Consider the following 25445-nt stretch of genomic DNA (forward strand, 5'->3'; position numbering starts at 1 on the left):
GGGAGGCCTGGCATGCTGTGATTCATGGGATAGCAAAGAGTCGGACACGACTGAGCGACTGAACTGAACTGATCCAAGTCGTTTTCCTTTTGTCTGCCCTCTGATGGATGAGGATAAGAGGCTTATGGAAGCATCCTGAAGAGAGAGACTGACTGAGAAGGAAACTGGGTCTTGTTTTGATGGGCGGGGCCATGCTCAGTAAATCTTTAATCCAGTTTTCTGTTTATGGGACAGGCTGTGGTTCCTCCCTGTTGTTTGACCTGAAGCCAAACTATGGTGGAAGTTATGAACATACCTCTTTCAAAAGGTCCTATGCATGCACTGCCTCATTCAGTGCCCCCAACCCTGCAGCAGGCCACCACAGACCCACTCCTCCACCAGAGACTCCTGGACACTCACAGGCAAGTCTGGGTCAGTCTCTTGTGGGGTCACTTCTCCTTTCTCCTGGGTCCTGGTTCACACAAGGTTTTGTTTGTGCCCTCCAAGAGTCTGTGTCCCCAGTCCTCTGTAAGTTCTGGACGTTCTATGGTGGGGTTAATGGCGACCACCTCCAAGAGGGTTTATGCCACATTCAGATCTGGTGTACCCAGAACCTCTGCCCCTGTGGCAGGCCACTGGTGACCCGTACCTCCACAGGAGACACTCAAACACTCAAAGGCAGTTCTGGATCAGACTCTGTAGGGTCTCCTGGTGTGCACAAGGTTTGTTTGAGCCCTCCAAGTATCTCTGGCAGATATGGAGTTTGATTCTAAATGTGATTTTGCCCCTCCTACCATCTTGCTTGGGCTTCTCCTTTGCCCTTGGACATGGGGTATCTTTTTCTGGTGGGATCCAAAATTCTCCTGTCAATGATTTTTCAGCAATGTGTTGTAATTTTGGAGTTTTTGCAGGAGAAGATGAGCACACACTTCTTCTACTCCGCTATCTTGTATTGATCAAAATGGCTCATTCACCTAAGTTTACTTAAATAGTAATTGGTGGAATCAGCAAATGCACTCAGACAGTGTGACTATAGAATTTAGTCTTATCTCTTGTGCTATACTGTCAAAATGTAAATACTGATGTTTTCATACTGAGTGAAAAAAGTCAAACAGAGAAGGAGATATATGATATTCCCTATATGCAGAATTAACACTGTGACTTTGACACAGGTCCTTTACTTCTCTGAATATTAATTTCTTCACCTCCCTTTCCTCCATTAATCCTTGGAAGCTGGTCCTGCCACCATTACTAATGATGTTCCTCAGGCTAAAGCAGCCACTGCAGTCCTCCTTCTCCTGTGGAAAATTCTTAAAGAGATGAGAATGCCAGGCCACCTGACCTACCTCTTCAGAAATCTGTATGCAGGTCAAGAAGCACAGTTATAGCTAGACATGGAAAAACAGACTGGTTCCAAATTGGGAAAGGAGTATATCAAGGTTGTATATTGACACCCTGATTATTTAACTTATATGCAGAGTACATCATACAAAATGCCAGGCTAGGTGAAGCACAAACTGGAATCAGGATTGCCAGGAGACATATCAATAACCTCAGATATGCAGATGACACCACCCTTTTGGCAGAAATGAAGAAGAATTAAAGAGCTTGGGCTTCTCTGGTGGCTCAGAGGTTAAAGTATCTGCCTCCAATGTGGGAAACCCGGGTTAGATCCCTGGGTTGGGAAGATCCCCTGGAGAAGGAAATGGCAACCCACTCCAGTATCCTTGCCTGAAGAATCCCATGGACGGAGGAGCCTGGTAGGCTACAGTCCAGAGTCAGACACGACTGAGTGACTTCACTTTCACTTTCTTGATGAAAGTGAAAGAGTTTGCCTAAAACTCAACATTCAGAAAATTAAGATCATGGCATCCAGTCCCATCACTTCATGGCAAATAGATGGGGAAACAATTTAAACACTTAGAGACTTTATTTTGGGGCTCTCCAAAATCACTGCAAATGGTGACTGCTGCAGCCATGAAATTAAAAGATGCTTGTTCCTTGGAGGAAAAGCTATGACCAATCTAGACAGCATGTTAAAAAGCGGATATATTATTTTGCCAACAAAGGTCCATCTAGTCAAAGCTATGGTTTTTTCATTAGTCATGTATGGATGTGAGAGTTGGACTATAAAGGAAGCTGAGCACTGAAGAATTGATGCTTTTGAACTGTGGTGTTGGGGAAGAGTCTTGAGAGTCCCTTGGAAAGCAAGGAGATCCAACCAGTCAATCCTAAAGGAAATGAGTCTTGAATACTCATTTGAAGGCCTGATGCTGAAGCTGAAACTCCAATACTTGGCCACCTGATGCAAAGAACTGACTCATTGGAAAAGACCCTGATGCTGGGAAAGATTGAAGGTGGGAAGAGAAGGGGATGACAGAGAATGAAATAATTGGAAGGCATCACCGACCTGATGGACATGAGTTTGAGCAAGCTCCGGGAGTTGGTGATGGACAGGGAGGCCTGGCGTGCTACAGTCCATGGGGTCACAGAATGGGACACAACGAGCGACTGAAATGAACTGAACTGAACTGATCAAGTGATGGTCTGAAAAATGTCTCACATAAACTTGAAGGATTAGTGATTGGCATAACAACTATTTAACCTCGGTGACAAGCTACACAGTAATAGTAGGTTATTTTTCTCAGGATACACATTATGAAATATAAATGAGGATTGATTTCAGCCTGAATTAAAAAGTCAATAATCCTCCAGAGAGCATTTCAAGCCATTTGTTACAGTCAGTTTTACATAGGAAGTGCACTCTATGAACTTGTTTTTCCTTTCTCTGGCCAGTGCACCTAAAAAGAAACCTAGGGGACCAGTGGGTTCCTACATTGGCCTTAAATCAACTGCCTCATAATCTAAACAAAGGGTAATTTTAAAGCTGTCTATTCACTGAAAAGTTCCTAACAATATCGGATGTCTTACAAAAATATCTCAGCATTTTAAATGGTTGAATTTAGTACTATCATAATATCAATAATTGTGCTGTCAAATAATATCAATATAGAATTATCAAATAATATTAACATTAAATATCAATATTTATTAATATTATAGGTATGTGCATACAAACACATTAAGTTTATGTATTATTCAGCTTTATCCTATAAATATAGCTAAGTTTCTGTCATTTAAAATGGAAGGTATGTAAGAAGACCTAAATATTTGAATTTTGTTTATGAAAAAATTTTAAGTATAAAATCTGATTTTATTGTCTTAAGATTATAATTGAGAAATATTTATTAACAACTTCTGGTGTAGCATGTAGTTCTAGGTGTCATTCTCACATGTTCAGTTTTACATATAAACATGTTGAGTGACTGCTGAGACCACAATTGGAAATTAGCCTAAGAGACTATGGGAAATAATTGGCCTAAATTATCTTATCTGGTACTGATCACAAAATAAATGTGAAGTATCTACTGGATACTGGCCCCAGAGAAGTATCTACTGGAATGTGAGTACTGGTAATCTAAATAGAAATTATGATTTAGACATCATATAGTCATACATAAGGTATACTTGAGATCCCTAAAAAATTGTGTTTTTAAATGCCAAAGTCAAATAAATCATCAGTTCATTTATAGTATTTTTAGAGAGGTATTACTAACTCACTTCAAATAGATGTAATCTCTCAAGGAAAGTGAACTATTTCTTTAATCACCCAGTTAAAACAAATAGTATCACTTTGTGACTAAACTAAACTAATATTTATCTAACAATTATAAGGGCATAAATGGTAAAAAAAAAAAAAATTGGATGCTTTATATATATGGAGGACTAGTAACTCTAAGAAAACATAGATAAGGCTATTTTTAGCTAGTTATAGAAATTAGAAATGGAAATGGACCTCTGATACTAGAAAAGTATTAAATTAAAAGTAAAAAAAAATGAGTTGAAGATAATAAACTATTATTAGTATAGTTACAATTCTGGAAATTTCTAGAATCAGTTATAAAAGGATATATCAAGATCTTCACAACCCAGATAATCACGATGGTGTGATCACTGACCTAGAGCCAGATATCCTGGAATGTGAAGTCAAGTGGGCCTTAGAAAGCATCACTAGGAACAAAGCTAGTGGAGGTGATGGAATTCCAGTTGAGCTATTTCAAATTCTGAAAGATGATGCTGTGAAAGTGCTGTACTCAATATGCCAGCAAATTTGGAAAACTCAGCAGTGGCCACAGGACTGGAAAAGGTCAGTTTTCATTCCAATCCCAAAGAAAGGCAATGCCAAAGAATGCTCAAACTACCGCACAATTGCACTCATCTCACATGCTAGTAAAGTAATGCTCAAAATTCTCCAAGCCAGGCTTCAGCAATACATGAACCGTGAACTTCCAGATGTTCAAGCTGGTTTTAGAAAAGGCAGAGGAACCAGAGACCAAATTGCCAACATCCTCTGGATCACTGAAAAAGCAAGAGATTTCCAAAAAATCTATTTCTGCTTTATTGACTATGCCAAAGCCTTTGACTGTGTGGATCACAATAAACTGTGGAAAATTTTGAAAGAGATGGGAATACCAGACCACCTGACCTGCCTCTTGACAAATTTGTATGCAGGTCAGGAAGCAACAGTTAGAACTGGACATGGAACAACAGACTGGTACCAAATAGGAAAAGGAGCACATCAAGGCTGTATATTGTCACCCTGCTTATTATGCAGAGTACATCATGAGAAATGCTGGGCTGGAAGAAGCACAAGCTGGAATCAAGATTGCCGGGAGAAATATCAATAACCTCAGATATGCAGATGACACCACCTTATGGCAGAAAGTGAAGAGGAACTCAAAAGCCTCTAGATGAAGGTGAAAGAAGAGAGTGAAAAAGTTGGCTTAAAACTCAACATTCAGAAAACAAAGATCATGGCATCTGGTCCCATCACTTCATGGGAAATAGATGGGGAAACAGTGGAAACAGTGTCAGACTTTATTTTTGGGGCTCCAAAATCACTGCAGATGGTGATTGCAGCCATGAAATTAAAAGACGCTTACTCCTTGGAAGGAAAGTTATGACCAACCTAGATAGCACATTGAAAAGCAGAGACATTACTTTTCCAACAAAGGTCTGTCTAGTCAAGGCTATGGTTTTTCCAGTGGTCATGTATGGATGTGAGAGTTGGACTGTGAAGAAAGCTGAGCACCGAAGAACTGATGCTTTTGAACTGTGGTGTTGGAGAAGACTCTTGAGAGTCCCTTGGACTGCAAGGAGATCCAACTAATCCATTCTGAAGGAGATCAGCCCTGGAATCTCTTTGGAAGGAATGATGCTAAAGCTGAAACTCCAGTACTTTGGCCACCTCATGGGAAGAGTTGACTCATTGGAAAAGACTCTGATGCTGGCAGGGATTGGCAGCAGGAGGAGAAGGGGACGACAGAGGATGAGATGGCTGGATGGCATCACCGACTCGATGGACGTGAGTCTGGGTGAACTCCGGGAGTTGGTAATGGACAGGGAGGCCTGGCGTGCTGCGATTCATGGGGTCGCAAAGAGTCGGACATGACTGAGCTTCTGAACTGAACTGAACTGATGCTCAAAACCATGAAGTATTTAGTGATAATAATAACAGGCTTAAAACTGGGTAATAAAGGCCTATGAATATATTTCTCAAAAACCATAGTAACTTTATTGGATGAGAATAAATCAGCATTTTACTCAATATTTGGAAATATCTAATAGAATCCTTTTAATTAACAATCTTTCTAACCTAATAATGAATGTGTGCTCAGTCGCTTAGTCATGCCAAATTTTTGCAACACCATGGACTTGAGGCCTGCCAGGCTCCTCTGTCCATGGAATTCTCCAGGCAAGAATACTGGTGTGGATTGCCATTTCCTGCTCCAGGGATTCTTTCCCACCCAGGGATCAAACACGGATCTTTTGCATTGGCAGGTGGATTCTTTACCACTGAGCCACCAAGGAAGCCGTAATCTAATAATAGAAATGACCTAATGGAAAATTTATATACCTTGGTAACACTGAGCTCTACCTTTATGTCATCCTTAACTTTTCATTCTGTGATCTTCCTTTAGCAGCTGCTGCACTATTGTCAAAAATTATGGCACATTGTAGGTATTTTGGAAGTCAGATTTTATAGTTAGGGGACAGAAATCACTGACCCAATACCCTGACTGCATTCTAACTGAAAACAAAAGTGAATTTAAGGTGAATTGTCAGGTCACAGGGATGTAAACAAATAATCGCTGGATATCTTTTTTCCTTTTCTTGATGCCATTATCCTCTATTCTTTGGAAGGATTCTATCACTGCTCTTCCACAAATTATTCATACAGCTGCACTGCTAGAAAGGCTTGTAAGAAAGCTTAAGGGTAAGAATATAAATGTCTCTGAAGTAGTACAGATTCACAGTGGCATCTGGATTGCTCTGTTTGTATTATGACTTCCTTTGTCATTAAAGCAACTTTCCTATGAAAAATTACAGACCAGGTTTAATAAATATTTTAAATGCTACTGAGCTTGTCCAATGCCTTTTGTCTCTGACATTATTAAAGCCATCAATTTCTCTTTAACTTTGTCCCAAAGCAATCTTTTTATATTCATGACTTTCACACTGCCTCTTGTCAATATTACAAAACTCTCTGATCACATTACTACAGCCTTCATAAAAGTGTAGAGTATGCAACAAAAGTTGGAAGCAAAATATAAATTAACAGTAACACACTTGTGTTCATAAGTTTTTCTATTTTTTTTAATTGTTAGATCTTCCCATTTTCCCATAGTATTGTAATAGATCACAACTATTTAAGCCATTTTGAAAGGGGCAGCAGTTTGTCCTAGCTTAATTAACTCAGATCTAATCTATCAATCCTTAAAATTAATAGTGGCCCTTTTAATCCCCAATTTCAAAGTCTCAAAAGCGACCATTTTCAGAAATGGTCTCTGAAGCACAAAAGAAAATTAAAGTATTCAAGATAATATGTAAGATGATATTTTTCTAAATCTATGAAAAAATAAGAATTAATGAAAGAATGAATTTAATAGTTACACATGATAGATGCTGTTTTTTTCTTTCTTAAATGTTATTTACTTTTATATAATACATATGCAGTTTAAAGTTTGTCAAGAGATCTCAAAGTAAATACTGACTGTACAATGAATATATTATTATAACGCATCCAACCTAAAATTTGAATGTGCTTCTAGCACTTACTCTGTTCTAAGGAGCAATATATTCAATTTCTCTAAGTCTCAATTTCCCCATTTTTAAAATTTGAAATCCTTTCTAGGATTAAATGGATTAAAGGAAACAATGTATGGTGAGTTCACAACCCCTTGCTACACTCAGGTCATCAGGAAAATGTTGTGTCTTAAACCACAATTTTCCTTTCCAGAAAAATTTGTTTTTTTTAATCTCTTTATAAATAGAATCACTGAGGCTTTTTAGGAGAAATGGCAAAGACCTATAATTTCACTGTGGCTCAGATGTTCAGTGGTGTCTGACTTTTTATGACTCCATGGACTATAGCCCCCCAGGCCACTCTGTCCATGGGATTCTAGGGTGCCATTTCCTCTTCCTCCAGGAGATCTTCCTGACCCAGAGATCCAACCCATGTCTCTTATGACTCCTGCGTTGGCAGGTGAAGTCTTTACCACTAGCACTGCCTGGGAAGACTATAATTTCACTAGTCAATACCAACACAAATTGATTGTACTGCTTGGAGATCTAATTTAAAAGTAGCCTAAATCCATGTATGGGTTCAATAGGAGTGAAAATTATATTTGATCTATATCTGCCAAAACTAGAGAAAGGAAAATGAAAGCAAGACACACATTTTGCCAACTTGCTTAATGTTCAAGATGAAAAACAAACTTCTACATAATACAATATACTGAAAGATTTTTTTCAAAGGTGTCTCTAAAAAAATAAAAAAGTCCAAGCAGACCAAGTTACATTTTCTAACCATTTCCCCAATTACATTTATATCCCGTTAGTCATAGAACCATTAAGTACATGCATTCCTGGCAAAAAAGCACTTTGTATGTGTGTTTGTGTATGGCTGGGAAGCAAAAAAAAAAAAAAAAAAAAATTGCATTTGAGACCTTAAAAAGATAAGCAAAATGCATGTCATTCAATATAATTAAAATGCATGGCAAAAATATATATAAATGATTTTGGAAGGTTTTGTTCATAACTTTTCTTATAGCTATTATTCCAGCTAGCCTTATATTCTTCCATCATTTATGTAAGAAGTTTTAAAATTTGAAGAATATGGTAAAACTATAAAAAATAAAACATCTTACACCAAACAGGATTACTTAAGAGGCAGATTTTAGATCACAACCTGGAACTAACTAGCTTTGTGATTTTGAGAGAGGTAGTCCAGCCCTTTTGGTGCCTATTTCTTCATTTCAAAAGTGAACATTATAACTAGTGTGTGATGTTTTAAAATACAAAACGCCTTTGAAGATGGAGAAATGGATTCATGATAACATTGTTAGTGCAAGAGTTGGTGAAAACCTTTTCAACAGAAGTGATAAAATTTGAAAATGTTAAGTAACTTTGCTCAGGGATTGTATTATAAACTAATTTATGTATATAAATATTTGCATAATATATAAAATATATTTGTTTTTTATATGAAACTGGAGTTCCCTATATGAACTTATATGCAGAGTACATCATGAGAAATGCTGGGCTGGATGAGGCACAAGCTGGTATCAAGATTGCCAGGAAAAATATCAGTAACCTCAGATATGCAGATGACACCACCCTTATGGCAGAAAGTGAAGAACTAAAGAGCCTCTTGATAAAAGTGAGACAGGAGAGTAAAAATGTTGGCTTAAAGCTCAACATTGAGAAAACTAAGATCATGGCACCTGGTCCCATCACTTCATGGCAAATAGATGGGGAAACAATGGAAACACTGAAAGACTTTATTTTGGGGGGCTCCAAAATCACTGCAGATGGTGACTGCACCCATGAAATTAAAGGACGCTTACTCATTGGAAGAAAAGTTATGGCCAACCTAGACAGCATATTAAAAAGCAGAGACATTGCCAACAATGGTCCGTCTAGCCAAGGCTATGGTTTTTGCAGTAGTTATGTATGGATATGAGAGCTGGACTATAAAAAAAGCTGAGTGCCGAAGAATTGATGCTTTTTTTTTTTTTTCAAATTTACTTTTTTTTAATTTTCAAAGAGTAAGTGGGATAATGCTAACACACACACAGACGAATTTCATTGGAATTACAAAGTACAATGATTTGGCTAGATACATGGAAATTTAATATATTTTGTTAATGACCAATAAACGTAAGACAAACCGATGATCCCACCCTACTGTCATTGCTGTTCAATCACTCAGTCATTGTGAATACATGGACTGCAGCACACCAGGCTTCCCTGTCCCTCATCATCTCCCAGAGCTTGCTCAAACTCATGTCCATTGAATCATCTAACCATCTCATCCTCTGTTGTCCACTTTTCCTTCTCCCTTCAATCTTTCCCAGTATCAGGGTCTTTTCCAATGAGTCCTCTCTTCGCATCAGGTGGGCAAATATTGGAGCTTCAGATCAGTCTTTCCAATGAGTATTCAGGACTGATTTCCTTTATGATTGACTGGTTTGATCTCCTTGCAGACCAAGGAACTCTCATGAGTCTTTCCCAACACCACAGTAAAAAAAAGCATCAATTCCTTGGTGCTCAACCTTATTTACGGTCCAACTCTTGCATCCATACATGACTACTAGAAAAACCATGGCTTTGACTATGCGGACCTTTGTCAGCAAAGTAGTGTCTCTTTTTTTTTTTTTTTTTTTTCATACATGATATTATACATGGTTGTTTGGATTTTCTTTTTTTTTTTTATTTTTAAACTTTACATAATTGTATTAGTTTTGCCAAATATCAAAATGAATCTGCCACAGGCATACATGTGTTCCCCATCCTGAACCCTCCTCCCTCCTCCCTCCCCATACCATCCCTCTGGATCGTCCCAGTGCACCAGCCCCAAGCATCCAGTATCGTGCATTGAACCTGGACTGGCAACTCGTTTCATACATGATATTTTACATGTTTCAATGCCATTCTCCCAAATCTTCCCACCCTCTCCCTCTCCCATAGAGTCCATAAGACTGTTCTATACATCAGTGTCTCTTTTGCTGTCTTGTACACAGGGTTATTGTTACCATCTTTCTAAATTCCATATATATGTGTTAGTATACTGTATTGGTGTTTTTCTTTCTGGCTTACTTCACTCTGTATAATAGGCTCCAGTTTCATCCACCTTATTAGAACTGATTCAAATGTATTCTTTTTAATGGCTGAGTAATACTCCATTGTGTATATGTACCACTGCTTTCTTATCCATTCATCTGCTGATGGACATCTAGGTTGCTTCCATGTCCTGGCTATTATAAACAGTGCTGCGATGAACATTGGGGTACACGTGTCTCTTTCCCTTCTGGTTTCCTCAGTGTGTATGCCCAGCAGTGGGATTGCTGGATCATAAGGCAGTTCTAGAACTGATGCTTTTGAACTGTGGTGTTGAAGATTTTTGAGAGTCCCTTGGACAGCAAGGAGATCCAACCAGTCCATCCTAAAGGAAATCAGTCCTGAATAGTCATTAGAAGGACTGATGCTGAAGCTGAAAGTCCAATACTTTGGCCACCTGATGTGAAGAGCTGACTCATTTGAAAAGAAACAATTTTCTTTCAGTAGTCTTATTTTTTACACACTACCCAAGAATAAAGCAATATATTCTCCTGAATGTGATATTCTTTCTTCATCATATACTTATATGTGATGCTTCAATCATGATATATATTTTCATTATACATTTAATGTTTTTATTTGATATTTCACATTAATGCACATATGTAAGTATATGTTCCTACTTTAAATGATTTTACACATAAATCAATTTTATGTCTATCTGGTATTTCATCCACCCTTTGAATCTATACCATATTCTTTGGTTAACATAGCTTTAATATTCCTTATAACAAGTTCATTCAAACTAGTGTTCATTTTAAGTTCTTTTGCAGTAATTTCCCCATATTTATTCTTTTATTGGAAGAAAGGGTAGGGGCAGAAAGAGAAAGAAAGGAGGAGAAGTAAACAGGAAGTGAAGACAGAAAGGAAATAAAGAGGAAAGGTACGAGAGACAAACCCTTTGGAATTCCGGCTGAAATGGCCTTAAAGTTATAAGTAAAGAAGGTTAATTATTTTAATACATGATCTTCCATTCTAGGACCACGGTATATTATTTCATTTATTTACATTATTTTTAAGACCTTCAATAACATTTTATGATTTTAAGTTAGAATCTGAATTTTCCCTGGACATTTTTTTTTTCCTGAACATTTTCTTTTTTAGCTGCTAATGGAAATGTGTTTTCTATATATTTACAATTAAGTGACTGAGTCCCAATTTTATTTTTGTTGAAATACTTTTAGATTTTGATCTCTGGGTTTTAGAGGGAAACCATCACATCGCCTACAAATATATATTAAAAATGTCTGTTTTATAATATATATATGGTTTTCAACTCCAAAACATTTTAAATAGCAGGGGAGAGCAATGATAAATTATAGCTTTGTCTTGTTTTAATGTTAAAAAACCCACTCAACTGTCAAAAGAATGACTTTTTGATGTTAGCTATCATTTAAAAATAAGCATTATAAAGTATAGCTGGATTCCTATGATTACAAATGCAGAATTTTTAAGAATGGTATCTTAACTTTATCAGGTACTTTCAGCATGTACTATTATAAGAGTTTTTAAAAAGCCAATCTTGTCATCAAATAAATGATTTTAAAGAAAGGTAAAAGAACACCACTAATGCTACAGTGCTTACACATCCATATATATACATATATGTACCCCTCAGGTTTGGTGGTTCCTGGGCATGTTGTACACTTGATTACATACAATCTCAGGACACTAAAGCCTTTGACTGTGTGGATCATAACAAACTGTGGAAAATTCTTAAAGACATGGAAATACCAGACCACCTTACCTGCCTCCTGAGAAATCTGTATGCAGGTCAAGAAGCACCAGTTAGAACTGGACATGGAACAATGGGCTGGTTCCAAATTGGGAAAGGTGTACATCAAGGCTGCATATTGCCACTCTGCTTTTTTAACTTATATGCAGAGTACATCATGTGAAATGCCAGGCTGGATGAAGCACAAGTTGAAATCAAGATTTCTGGGAGAAATATCAGTAAGCTCAGGTATGCAGATGACACCACCCTTATGGCAGAAAGTGAAGAAGCACTAAAGAGCCTCTTGATGAAGGTGAAAGAGGAGAGTGAAGAAGTTGGCTAAAAACTCAACAGAAAACTAAGATCATGGCATCCAGTCCCATCACTTTATGGCAAAGAGATGGGGAAACATGGAAACAGTGAGAAACTTTATTTTTCTGGACTCCATAATCACTGCAGATGGTGACTGCAGCCATGGAATTAAAAGATGTTTGCTCCTTGGAAGGAAAGCTATGACCAAACTAGACAGCATATTAAAAAAACAGAGATATTACTTTCCCCAAAAAGGTCCATCTAGTCAAAGCTATGATTTTCCAGTAGTCATGTATGGATGTGAGAGTTGGACCATAAAGAAAGCTGAGCACCGAAGAATTGGTGCTTTTAAACTGTGGTGTTGGGGACGACTCTTAAGAGTCCCTTGGACTTCAAGGAGATCAAACCAGTCAATCCTAACGGAAATCAACACTGAATATTCATTGAAAAGACTGATGCTGAAGCTGAAGCTCCAATAGTTTGGCCACTGATGTGAAGAATTGACTCATTGGAAAAGACTGATGCTGGGAAAGATGGAAGGTGGGAGGAGAAGGGGATGGCAGAGGATGAGATGGTTGGATGGCATCATCGACCTGATGGACATGAGTTTGAGCAAGTTCTGGAAGTTGATGATGGACAGGGTAGTCTGGCATGCTGCAATCAATGGGGTCACAAAGAGTTGGACACAACTGAAATGAAGTGAATCTGGGGACATTCAACTTGTCAAGGTTGGAACAGTGAGCATTGATGTTGGTACTAAGTTCCTCTTCATGTTCACATTGTGCATTTTCCTTGCTTTTCCACATTCTATATCCATTTGCTTCTTTCCAAATTCTTTCAGTTTCCTTCTCTATACTATGCCTGTATCACATTATCTTGATTATTGCAGCTTCATACTCAATTTATATTTTGCTCTATTTATGACAATATCCAATCAATGGCAGTAACGTGTTTAAGGGAAGGGCATCTCGTAGTCAACATATGGGAGGTTGGACTAGCCTCAGGAATGGCAGTAAACTCTAGAAACTACTATTTGTTCACTACTGGGGCCTCAGCATACAGCACAGTATATAATAGATCTCAACCTGCAAATATAATGTAGATAAATTACATGTGTGTGAGTCAATGAATGAATGAGAGCTTGATATCAGCTTTATGTTATAAGAGTCCCTATAATAACATGCTGGAAGGGTGTGGAGATGATGTCATCTCAACCTTCAGTTGGTTCCTCCGTATTCAGGCTGTGTTCATTTCATTGTTTCTGCTCTTGTCATTCACATTGCTTCCTCTGCTGCAGTGAACATTCAGGTATCTGCAGCACGGTATCTGCAGAACTTAGAGTTTAATGGATACCCCCACTGCTTTCTGCTCTTTTGTTCTCTGCAATCCCATCCTTTAATTAGTAGATATACATTTTAACCTAACTTTCCTAAACTATTTGATTTCATCCTGATAATTTAGCCAGAGGGCACATGCATAATCTTAGTCAGATGTACTGTAGTGAAGTGATGGGACCGGATGCCATGATCTTCATTTTCTGAATGTTGAGCTTTAAGCCAACTTTTTCAACTCTCCTCTTTCACTTTCATCAAGAGGCTTTTTAGTTCCTCTTCACGTTCTGCCATAAGGGTGATGTCATCTGCATATGTGAGGTTATTGATATTTCTCCCGGCATTCTTGATTCCAGCTTGTGTTTCTTCCAGTCCAGCGTTTCTCATGATGTACTCTGCATATAAGTTAAATAAGCAGGGTGACAATATACAGCCTTGACATATTCCTTTTCCTATTTGGAACCAGTCTGTTGTTCCGTGTCCAGTTCTAACTGTTGCTTCCTGACCTGCATACAGATTTCTCAAGAGGCAGATCAGGTGGTCTGGTATTCCCATCTCTTTCAGAATTTTCCACAGTTTATTGTGATCCACACAGTCAAAGCCTTTGGCATAGTCAATAAAGCAGAAATAGATGATTTTCTGGAACTCTCTTGCTTTTTCGATGATCCAGCGGATGTTGGCAATTTGATCTCTGGTTCCTCTGCCTTTTCTAAAACCAGCTTGAACATCTGGAAGTTCACGGTTCACGTATTGCTGAAGCCTGGCTTGGAGAATTTTGAGCATTACTTTACTAGCATGTGAGATGAGTGCAATTGTGTGGTAGTTTGAGCGTTATTTCCCATGAAGCATCACTTCATGGGAAATAGATAGGGAAACAGTGGAAACAGTGTCAGACTTTATTTTGGGGGGCTCCAAAATCACTGCAGATGGTGACTGCAGCCATAAAATTAAAAGACACTTACTCCGTGAAAGGAAAGTTATGACCAACCTAGATAGCATATTGAAAAGCAGAGACATTACTTTGACAACAAAGGTCCGTCTAGTCAAGGCTATGGTTTTTTCTGTGGTCATGTATGGATGTGAGAGTTGGACTGTGAAGAAGGCTGAGAACCGAAGAATTGATGCTTTTGAACTGTGGTGTTGGAGAAGACTCTTGAGAGTCCCTTGGACTGCAAGGAGATCCAACTAGTCCATTCTGAAGGAGATCAGCCCTGGGATTTCTTTGGAAGGAATGATGCTAAAGCTGAAACTCCAGTACTTTGGCCACCTCATGCGAAGAGTTGACTCATTGGAAAAGACTCTGATGGTGGGAGGGATTGGGGGCAGGAGGAGAAGGGGACGACAGAGGATGAGATGGCTGGATGGCATCACTGACCCCATGGACGTGAGTCTGGGTGAACTCCGGGAGTTGGTGATGGACAGGGAGGCCTGGCTTGCTGAGATTTATGGGGTCACGAAGAGTTGGACATGACTGAGCGACTGAATTGAACTGAACTGAACTGTAGTGAAAAGAGCCAATCTAAGTTTTCTAAATAGTAGTCTATTATTGTATATAATAAAATCAAAATCATAAAGAAAAAGAAATATTGAAATGGTCACATTGCATGCATGTTCAGTCGCTTCAGTCATGTCTGACTTTTTGGGACTCTATGGACTAGAGCCCACCAGGCTCCTCTGTCCATGGAATTCTCAGGGCAAGAATACTGGAGTGTGTTGCCATATCCTTCTCCAGGGCATCTTCCCAACCCAGGGATTGAACCTGGTTCTCCTGTGTCACAGTGGATCCTAATAAGTATGCATGCAAATTTTTACATGTCAAAAATATTTTTGTGCATATTAAGTGAATACATTAAGACCATGATTCCTCTTTCACCATATTTCTTGCTTTAAATTTTTTAGCAGAAAATAGTTAATATTGAATTTAATTTTCTTCAGTGATTAGATGGATAAAAGTCAACCCAATTGCACTAAACCCATAACCAATATTTATTATCAGAAGTATCACATTATTAATCTTATATACATGTGTGTGTTACTCACTCAGTTATGTCTGACTCTTTGCGACTCCATAGGCTATACACTCTATGGAATTCTCTAGGCCAGAACACTGGTGTGGGTAGCCTTTCCCCTCTCCAGGAGATCTTCCCAACGCAGGGATTGAACCTGGCTCTCTTGCACTGCATGTGCCTTTCCTTCTGAGCTACTATACACACACATATACAGACATGCACATACAACCACGCATATACATATTAACACATTTCCAGTATTTTGTGTGACACAATAATAATTTAAAATAATAACATTTATTATTGCCAACATAGAATTGGGCTTCCCTGGTGGCTTGGCAGGTAAAGAATCCACCTGGAATGTGGGAGACCTGGGTTTGATTCCTGAGTTGGGAAAATACCCCTGGAGGAGGGTATGGCAACTCACTCCAGTATTCTTGCCTGGAGAATCCCCATGGAAAGAGGAGCCTGGCAGGTTACAGTCCATAGGGTCACAAAGAGTCAGATACTACTGAGCAACTTAGCATAAGCACATATACTTTTTGGAGCTATATTCCTATTAATGTAAAAATCTTCATTTTCTTTAAGAAAAAACTGTAGTTTTCAATTTAATCAATAGATGGCACTACTATTTACTGTATTTTGGCGACACTAACATAACATTTGCTAAAATACATCAGTTGAATAAATATTTTCTTTCATCTGAAAGCTTTTTAATAAAAAAAAATTTCCTTGACATAATTGTCATTATTTTAAAGTATTCACTTTCAAAAGTGATACTTAACAGCTCTATTTTATTTTATTAAATTATTTTCATTAGAGTATAATTGATTTACAATGTTGTGTTAATTTCTGCTATATAGCAAAGTGAATAAGTTATATATATACATATATCCACTTTTTTAAATCTTTGATAATACAATTTTAATACATGATAATTACTGTCAAATGTATTGTTATCATCCACAAAATATTCCAGATATTTTCTAGAAACTTTTTTTGTTATTAATTTTAAGACATTCTGACTCATAATAGTGCTTATGGAGGAAATGTCTGTTGTAGTTGTGGGGAGTGGGGCTATCATATATTTTGCTTACTTATTACTTGTTTTTATTTTCAAATAATAAAAAATCTTAAGTCAAAATGTGAATTGGAGGAAACTCTTAAAATTTAATAGCATTATCTATTAATAGTTATCAAGCATCACTGATAGTCCCAAAATGAATATTTTCTATTGTTAATCTATTATGTAACTATATGACACACAAAATTATCTCTACTTTATCATGAAGCATACTTCTCTTGAGAGTCTCTTGGACTGCAAGGAGATCCAACCAGTCCATCCTAAAGGAAATCAGTTCGAATATTCATTGGAAGGACTGATGCTGAAGCTGAAACTCCAATATTTTGGCCACCTTATGTGAAGAACTGACTCATTGGAAAAGACCCTGATGCTGGGAAAAATGGAAGGTGGGAGGAGAAGGGAACGACAGAGGATGAGATGGTTGGATGGCGTCACCGACTCAATGGACATGAGTTTGAGTAAATTCTAGGAGTTGGTGATGGACAGGGAGGCCTGCTGTACTGCAGTCCATGTGGTCGCAAAGAGTCAGACACGACTGAATGACTGAACTGAACAGATACTTACATGTAACTGTTGCGGTTGTCAGTACATTGTAGAGCAAAGTTTCCAATTACCTTCAGGCAAAGGCTTATCTAAACTAATTTTTGTTAACTGGAAATGTGGAGATAGAAGCCAGAAGAGCTTCTCAGACTGTATTATTAACAATAAAATAATCAGAGCCTCCCAGACCATACTAATTTCTCATTTTCTTTTGGCATTTTTGTCTGTCATATAAATTATAATTAACAACATATTTTCGCACTTTATCAATATGGAGTCTTTAGCAGCATTAAAATTGTACATGTATACTTGCCTAGTAATCTCCACCAAATTGAAATTTCCTTATATTTAATATAATGTCAATACCACTACTACTACTAAGTCACTTCAGTCGTGTCTGACTCTGTGCGACCCCATAGCCGGCAGCCCACCAGGTTCCCCCGTCCCTGGGATTCTCCAGGCAAGGACACTGGAGTGGGTTGCCATTTCTTTCTCCAATGCATGAAAGTGAAAAGTGAAAGTGAAGTTGCTCAGTCATGTCTGACTCTTCTCGACCCCATGGACCGCAGCCTACCAGACTCCTCCATCCATGGGGTTTTCCAGACAAGAGTACTGGAGTGGGGTGCCATTGCCCTCTCTGATGTGAGCATCAATCCAATTATTAAAAGAAAATTTAAGCAAACCAGATGTCTCCTTGGCTTGCTTTGAAACAGTTCTTGTTTTGCATGCAACCTTTTTTTTTTTTACATACAACATTTGGATTTGCCTAACACCTCACATCTGAAAAAGGCTGAATGGGTAGGAGCTATGTCCTTGCTTATGCCACCAGAGTTTTTCATTAGTGACCTAACCTGCTGTGAGATTAGCACAGTTGCTGATTTCATCATTGTGAGGGTACCATAAATTGAGGCACAAATCCCATTATTACAATGCAGAGTGGCTGACTCACCAGTCCATGAACCACTTAGTTCATTATTTACTTTAGTATAGCAAAAACCTTTCCAGTTCAATACACAGAATAGAACAGTAAATATGTGTTTACTATTTACTCTTTGCAAAATACAAAATTAAGCTTAAGAAAGCAATGAGGTATGAAATATGCCCATTTTTCTTTGGCCATCTCATTACAATACCTCATATACATTAAAAATCTAAAGGAAAGATGGTGTGAAGGTCCAATTAATTATTTCTAATGAAAACAATATCTAGAACTGCAGGATGCCTGAGGTGGAATTGATTGTTGTGCACTTCAGTGTTCACTGATCATTGTGGTTGTTCAGTCCCCTAGTCCTATGCTAATCTGTGACCCCATGAACTGTAGCACGTAGTTTCCTCTGTCCTTGGGATTTTCCAGGCAAGAATACTGGAGTGGGTTGCCATTTCCTACCTTCATGTAAAACATGGAACATGATCTGAACCTTGAAAAGGATCTGACTTACATCAGCCAATGAAAACAAGAGACTCAATCACACTGGAACTCCCTGATGGCTTTAAGACTAATAATACACTACAGAGGAAACTGTATTTAAAAAGGAATGAGCAGTAAAATCCCTGTAAATAAATTATAATAATCACATAAATACAAACAAAACAGAAAAGTGTATTAATTTGAGAACTCATGAAAGCCTATATATAGAATGTGAATATACGATGCTATAATTTCCAGGGCAGCAGAAAACACAATACTATTGACTGAATTATTGCTACAAATGAATGAATGAGTGAAAAATTATAGTCTATATTTTTATATTTTTAAATTTTTATATTTATATTATATTATTGTTAAATTAATTTCTAAAATATTCTTTCCATTTGATCAAGTTTAAAAATAAATGATATAGTATCATATGGTGAAATCAAATTAACCGATATATAGGATGATACAATAAAGTATGCCAAATAAGTTTAGGATTAATTAAGAATCAGGTCATGACTTGTCAAGAATTACACTAATCTGTTGTCTTGCAATTTTAAAATATTGTACTGTTTTGTAGTGAGCAAAATTTAAGGATAATACAGAAGAAAAAAATTATAAATAATATACATTAAGTGAAAAACTCAAGAAAACACCATTACCAGCAAGAGTAAAACAACACAGAGGAAAAATTAGATACGTTCCTTAATTTAAATGAAGTAAATTTTATTTTTAGAACATATGGATTAGCAAGTACACATGCAAATTGCAAAAGGTGCTTAAAACCTAATTAAACTATCTTGAGAGTGCCCTCATGCTGAATCTTTAAGATCAAATAAGCCTCATTATCACATTAACCTTCTTTCCACACACTTGTTATACAAGTGTCATTAATTAATTAGTCATTATGCAGTTTTTTAAGAGCTGGCCACCTCAGGAATGTTTTGTAACATTACCCAGCCTTGTATACACAAATGTAGTCTATGAAATATCACTTCTATCAACCCCTGAAAACTAGTCTAGCAAACCTTGTCAGACTAATTTAAATATGCATGTAGATATAATCAGGTTGAAGTTTTACGAAGAAAAATAATTTTGCAATATGAAAAGACAATACATTCATTTTTATACCTAAAGATATATAAGCATATTGACTTATACTATAAAAGAATTCTGGTGGAATGAATTTAGATCTGAGTCAATCATAGGTGAATGCAAAACAATGGTATCTGAGAATGAGTCATCTACCCAAGAGATTTGCTCCAATTAACAGAAGCCTGCACACATCTCTGATTCATGTAGAGATGGCTATATCTCTCCTCTGCCCTTACTAAGCCCCCAAGCTGGAAGAGGACAAAGTATCTGCTTGGTGTTTTGAGAATTACTGGGCACAGTCAGACCATCCTTTCTCATATTCTGGATTTGTTCCGGTCTTTTGTCTATAGGAGATCATCAGCGGCCTCAGCCTTATTTCTCTGCTGAGATCTAGAGTGGTGCTGTTTATGGATCTTCTAAATGCCCAAAATTGGATGATCTGGGAAGCCTAGAGAAATTCACAGAGTTCCTGTGATTGATAAAATCACATGAGGAAGGATTACAGATTAGAAATGGCTCCAGTGGATAACTTAGCTCTCATGGTATATGCCTTGGAGCTGATTAAAAAAAAAAAAAAATATATATATATATATATAGGTACAAAAGATGGTTTATTTATGCTGTAGCCTCAGCAGGTAGCCTTAGGTCTTAAGCTTTCAATATATGAACTTGTTGGATTTGATCCCTTTGAATGACTTTTACCCTTGATGTGTTATGCAGGAGAGCCCAGTCACACAAACACAGGTCTTGGGAGACAGGTTGCCCTGCTTAAGGGCTATCATGGTTGAACTTTGAATGACAGAGGTGCACTTTCTCTGAAATTTCAATCACAACTGAAGCAAGGATAGGTGCTTTTTAAGGATCAGCGAGTGACTTTTACTACGTTTCTCAATCAAGTTGGTAGGCAGCATTTTAATGGAATTTTTTCCTTAATGATTAGGCAGTTAACTTCCATTAGTGTTACGAAATACTAAGTGCAAGGTATTGCTTTATGTTATTAGTAGCAGCCTTAGTCAGACTGAAATTGAAGAAAGAAGGGAAAACCACTAGACCATTCAGGTATGACCTAAATCAAATCACTTATGATTATACAGTGGAAGTGAGAAATAGATTTAAGGGCCCAGATCTGATAGATAGAGTGCATGATGAACTATGGATTGAGGTTGGTGACACTGTACAGAAGACAGGGATCAAGACCATCCCCATGGAAAAGAAATGCAAAAAAGCAAAACGGCTGTCTGGGGAGGCCTTACAAATAGCTGTGAAAAGAAGAGAAGCTAAAAGCAAAGGAGAGAAGGAAAGATAATCACCTGAATGCAGAGTTCCAAAGAATAGCAAGGAGAGATAAGAAAGCCTTCCTCAGCTATCAATGCAAAGAAATAGAGGAAAACAATAGAATGGAAAAGACTAGAGATCTCTACAAGAAAATTAGAGATACCAAGGGAACATTTCATGCAAAGATGGGCTCGATAAAGGACAGAAATGGTATGGACCTAACAGAAGCAGAAGATATTCAGAAGAGGTGGCAAGAATACACAGAAGAAGTGTAAAAAAGAGATCTTAATGACACAGATAATCACGATGGTGTGATCACTGACCTAGAGCCAGACATCCTGGAATGTGAAGTCAAGTGGGCCTTAGAAAGCATCACTACAAACAAAGCTAGTGGAGGTGGTGGAATTCCAGTGGAGCTATTTCAAATCCTGAAAGATGATGCTGTGAAAGTGCTGTACTCAATATGCCAGCAAATTTGGAAAACTCAGCAGTGGCCACAAAAATGGAAAAGCTCAGTTTTCATTCCAATCCCAAAGAAAGGCAATGCCAAAGAATGCTCAAACTACCGCACAATTGCACTCATCTCACAAGCTAGTAAAGTAATGCTCAAAATTCTCCAAGCCAGGCTTCAGTAGTACGTGAACTGTGAACTTCCTGATGTTCAAGCTGGTTTTAGAAAAGGCAGAGGAACCAGAGATCAAATTGCCAACATGCACTGGATCATAGAAAAAGCAAGAGAGTTCCAGAAAAACATCTATTTCTGCTTTATTGACTATGCCAAAGCCTTTGACTGTGTGGATCACAATAAACTGTAGAAAATTCTGAAAGAGATGGGAATACCAGACCACCTGACCTGCCTCTTGAGATATCTGTATGCAGGTCAGGAAGCAACAGTTAGAACTGGACATGGAACAACACACTGGTTCCAAATAGGAAAAAGACTACATCAAGGCTGTATATTCTCACCCGGCTTATTGAACATCTATGCAGAGTACATCATGAGAAACTCTGGACTGGAAGAAACACAAGCTGGAATCAAGATTGCTGGGAGAAATATCAATAACCTCAGATATGCAGATGACACCAGCCTTATGGCAGAAAGAGAAGAGGAACTAAAAAGCCTCTTGATGAAAGTGAAAGTGGAGAGTGAAAAAGTTGGCTTAAAGCTCAACATTCAGAAAACGAAGATCATGGCATCCAGTCCCATCACTTCATGGGAAATAAATGAGGAAACAGTGGAAACAGTGTCAGACTTTATTTTTGGGGGCTCCAAAATCACTGCAGATAGTGACTGCAGCCATGAAATTAAAAGACACTTACTCCTTGGAAGGAAAGTTATGACCAACCTAGATAGCATATTCAAAAGCAGAGACATTACTTTACCAACAAAGGTCTCTCTAGTCAAGGCTATGGTTTTTCCAGTGGTCATGTATGGATGTGAGAGTTGGACTGTGTAGAAGGCCGAGCACTGAATAATTGATGCTTTTGAACTGTGGTGTTGGAGAAAACTCTTGAGAGTCCCTTGGACTGCAAAGAGATCCAGTCAGTTTATTCTGAAGGAGATCAGCCCTGGGATGTCTTTGGAAGGAATGATGCTAAAGCTGAAACTCCAGTACTTTGGCCACCTCATGGGAAGAGTTGACTCATTGGAAAAGACTCTGATGCTGGGAGGGGTTGGGGGCAGAAGGAGAAGGGGACGACAGAGGATGAGATGGCTGGATGGCATCACTGACCCCATGGACGTGAGTCTGGGTGAACTCCGGGAGTTGTTGATGGACAGAGAGGCCTGGCATGCTGCGATTCATGGGGTCTCAAAGAGTCAGACATGACTGAGCGACTGAACTGAACTGAACTAGGTTGGCAGTACTAAACTGCCCTAATTCCATTAACTGCCTTTATTTACAAATGAGAGCTTCTGTAAGAAAGGGCTTGTTCAAAACCTAACAAGTACTCTGGTTTCCTTATTTCTGTAAATTCTGGTCATGACTTAAGATTGCAGAGGTCTACAATCTGTCTTCACTCAAAGAAAAATAATATAGTAAGAAACAAATACAAAGGAAAAGTATCCTATTTTAAGGAAATAAATCTCAAAAGCTAGACAGGAAAAAAAAAAAAAACCTCAAAACTTTAAAAGCTAAATAGCATTTAAAGTTCCATATCTCTAATGTCTCTAAGAAGGAAGTTTGCTCAGTTTGTTAAGGAGGATCTGACATGGTTTAAAATACTTACTTTAATGATTCATCATGGCATGATTAGTAGAAATTGAAAGCAAAATAAAGGGAGAAATTGATTAACCTGGAGAGAGATTTACTTAGGAGAACATCTTAGAGGACAGAGAAGCCACCAGATATGAAAAGGAAAATTAGATCTTTAATTCAGTACATATACACACACACATGCATACAAGCACACACAGGCATGTACACACACGTCATGGAGAGGTGACTCTGAGGACTAAATTCTCTTAAAATAGATATAATTAAAAATTGGGGAAATTGTTTAGTTGTGTATTTAATAAAATGAATGGTAGTCTCCAGCAATCTGACACCAGAGGAGACTGGAAAGATCTCAGAGAGCAAGCTAGGCTGACTCTTCAAAGGAATCCACAATCAGGAACTAATCAGAAACATTTATTCATTTATCAATGTGAATTTATTCAGGAAATATTTATTGAGTCATAACTATGTTTAAGGCATTGTGCAAGGCATGTGAAAGCAGAAAAAGAGAGCAATAACAAGAGAAAGAAAGTAAATCTCCTCTAGTGAGGGAAGGCCAAAACTGAACTATAAACTTATTAGGTAAATATTGACCTTATTTAATTAAATTTAAGATGCTAATATTTATATATCATTAACAAAGAAGGAAATGTTGCTAGTTGATAGACACTTTGTTTTTATACCCATATAGTATAGAATGTATCACTGTTTCAAAGATGTTTATATAATGAGGAAATAAACAGTGTTAATACTTTTCTAGGCTGCTGCTGCTGCTGCTAAGTCGCTTCAGTCGTGTCTGACTCTGTGCGACCCCATGGACGGCAGCCCACCAGGCTCCCCCGTCCCTGGGATTCTCCAGGCAAGAACACTGGAGTGGGCCGCCATTTTCTTCTCCAATGCATGAAAGTGAAAAGTAAAAATGAAGTTGCTCAGTCATGCCCGACTCTTAGCGACCCCATGGACTGCAGCCTACCAGGCTGCTCCGTCCATGGGATTTTCCAAGCAAGAGTACTGGAGTGGGTTGCCATTGCATACCTCTTATTAGAAAGTAATAGTGCTATCCATAAATAAAATCAAGAGGGACCAAGACTGCAGGAAGATGGGGATTAGCCCTAATCTTAAACTGGGTAGTTTGAATAAGTCTTTGTTGAGAAAAGGACATTTAACTAAAGAGTTTAAAGTGGTTGAAACTAAGCCTTGTTGGCATTTGGCTAAATATCTTCAGGTTTAAGGAATAGATGCCTGCAAACTGGTTATATTAAAGAAACGAAAAGTGGACACTAAGAGCAGCTAGAGTGGAATTTGCAAGAGAGAGGCGAACAGGATAGGAAGATACTACAAAATCAGAAAACTTATGGTTTTGGTGGGCTTTCAAGAGACTGGCTTTTAATCTGAGCGACATTAGTAGTCAATGTAGAATTTTAAGCAGAGGAAGGGTGTGACTTAACTCATAAATGTGAAGTTGGATATACACAAAAATAGGAATAATAATTTTATTTATGGTTACTCAAATGTAAGAATAACAGGCCATAAATTTCCTTCAAGTGTTTGTACAAATTGTATAAAATATGTTAGAAAGACAGATGAACAGTAAAACTTTCTCCTGGCTTCCCGGGATGTATTCCAAAGTGACAGCTATTGCAGCTGGTCATGAAGTTTCCTCTGCATCCAAGGACTCATGATCTGGCAGTGTTTGGAATTAAGACTCTGAGGGAAAACGCAGCCAAGGTGAAACATACTTAAAGGACTCTAGGTAAGGTAATGGTGGATCATGTCTGGGCGTAGGTTAGATACCATTCTAATGGAAGAATTGCCCCGGGTGGGGTTACTCGAATCAATAAGGAAAGTATGGAAAACTTTTGCTTGAACTATAAATGCTTTTGGCAGATCTAGATGTAATATCTTCAAATCTCTCACTGTGACAAATCCATAAGACTACATAGAGAGAAATCCATGAGAACAAATATGTGTGGAACAGAAAGCAGAGAGCAGTAAAAGAGAAGGAAGATCCTTGTTTCTGCCACATTGCCTTACAAAAGGAAAAAGGAAAAAGACAAATGAAGTGGCTTATTCTTTCTGAAAGAAATAATGGAACAATTAAGAGCAAGAGAGTATTAGAAACAAGAGGAAATGTAGCAGAAATTAATATAGCACAGGATCTAGAAACTTTCAAACTGAAGGTATGAAATATTGTGGAGTTCATGGGAAGTTTAACTTTGCAGCAGCCCCAAAAA

General features: G+C 37.9%; 1 protein-coding gene across 3 annotated transcripts in view; it reads right to left on the minus strand.

Annotated features, from left to right (window-relative positions):
* FSTL5 (follistatin like 5) overlaps positions 1 to 25445 on the minus strand; it is an 875401-nt gene that overhangs the window by 174778 nt on the left and 675178 nt on the right. The gene's annotated exons all lie outside the window — the stretch shown is intronic.

The sequence above is a fragment of the Bos mutus genome, chromosome 17 (assembly GCF_027580195.1).
Source record: "Bos mutus isolate GX-2022 chromosome 17, NWIPB_WYAK_1.1, whole genome shotgun sequence".
Taxonomy (NCBI): domain Eukaryota; kingdom Metazoa; phylum Chordata; class Mammalia; order Artiodactyla; family Bovidae; genus Bos; species Bos mutus.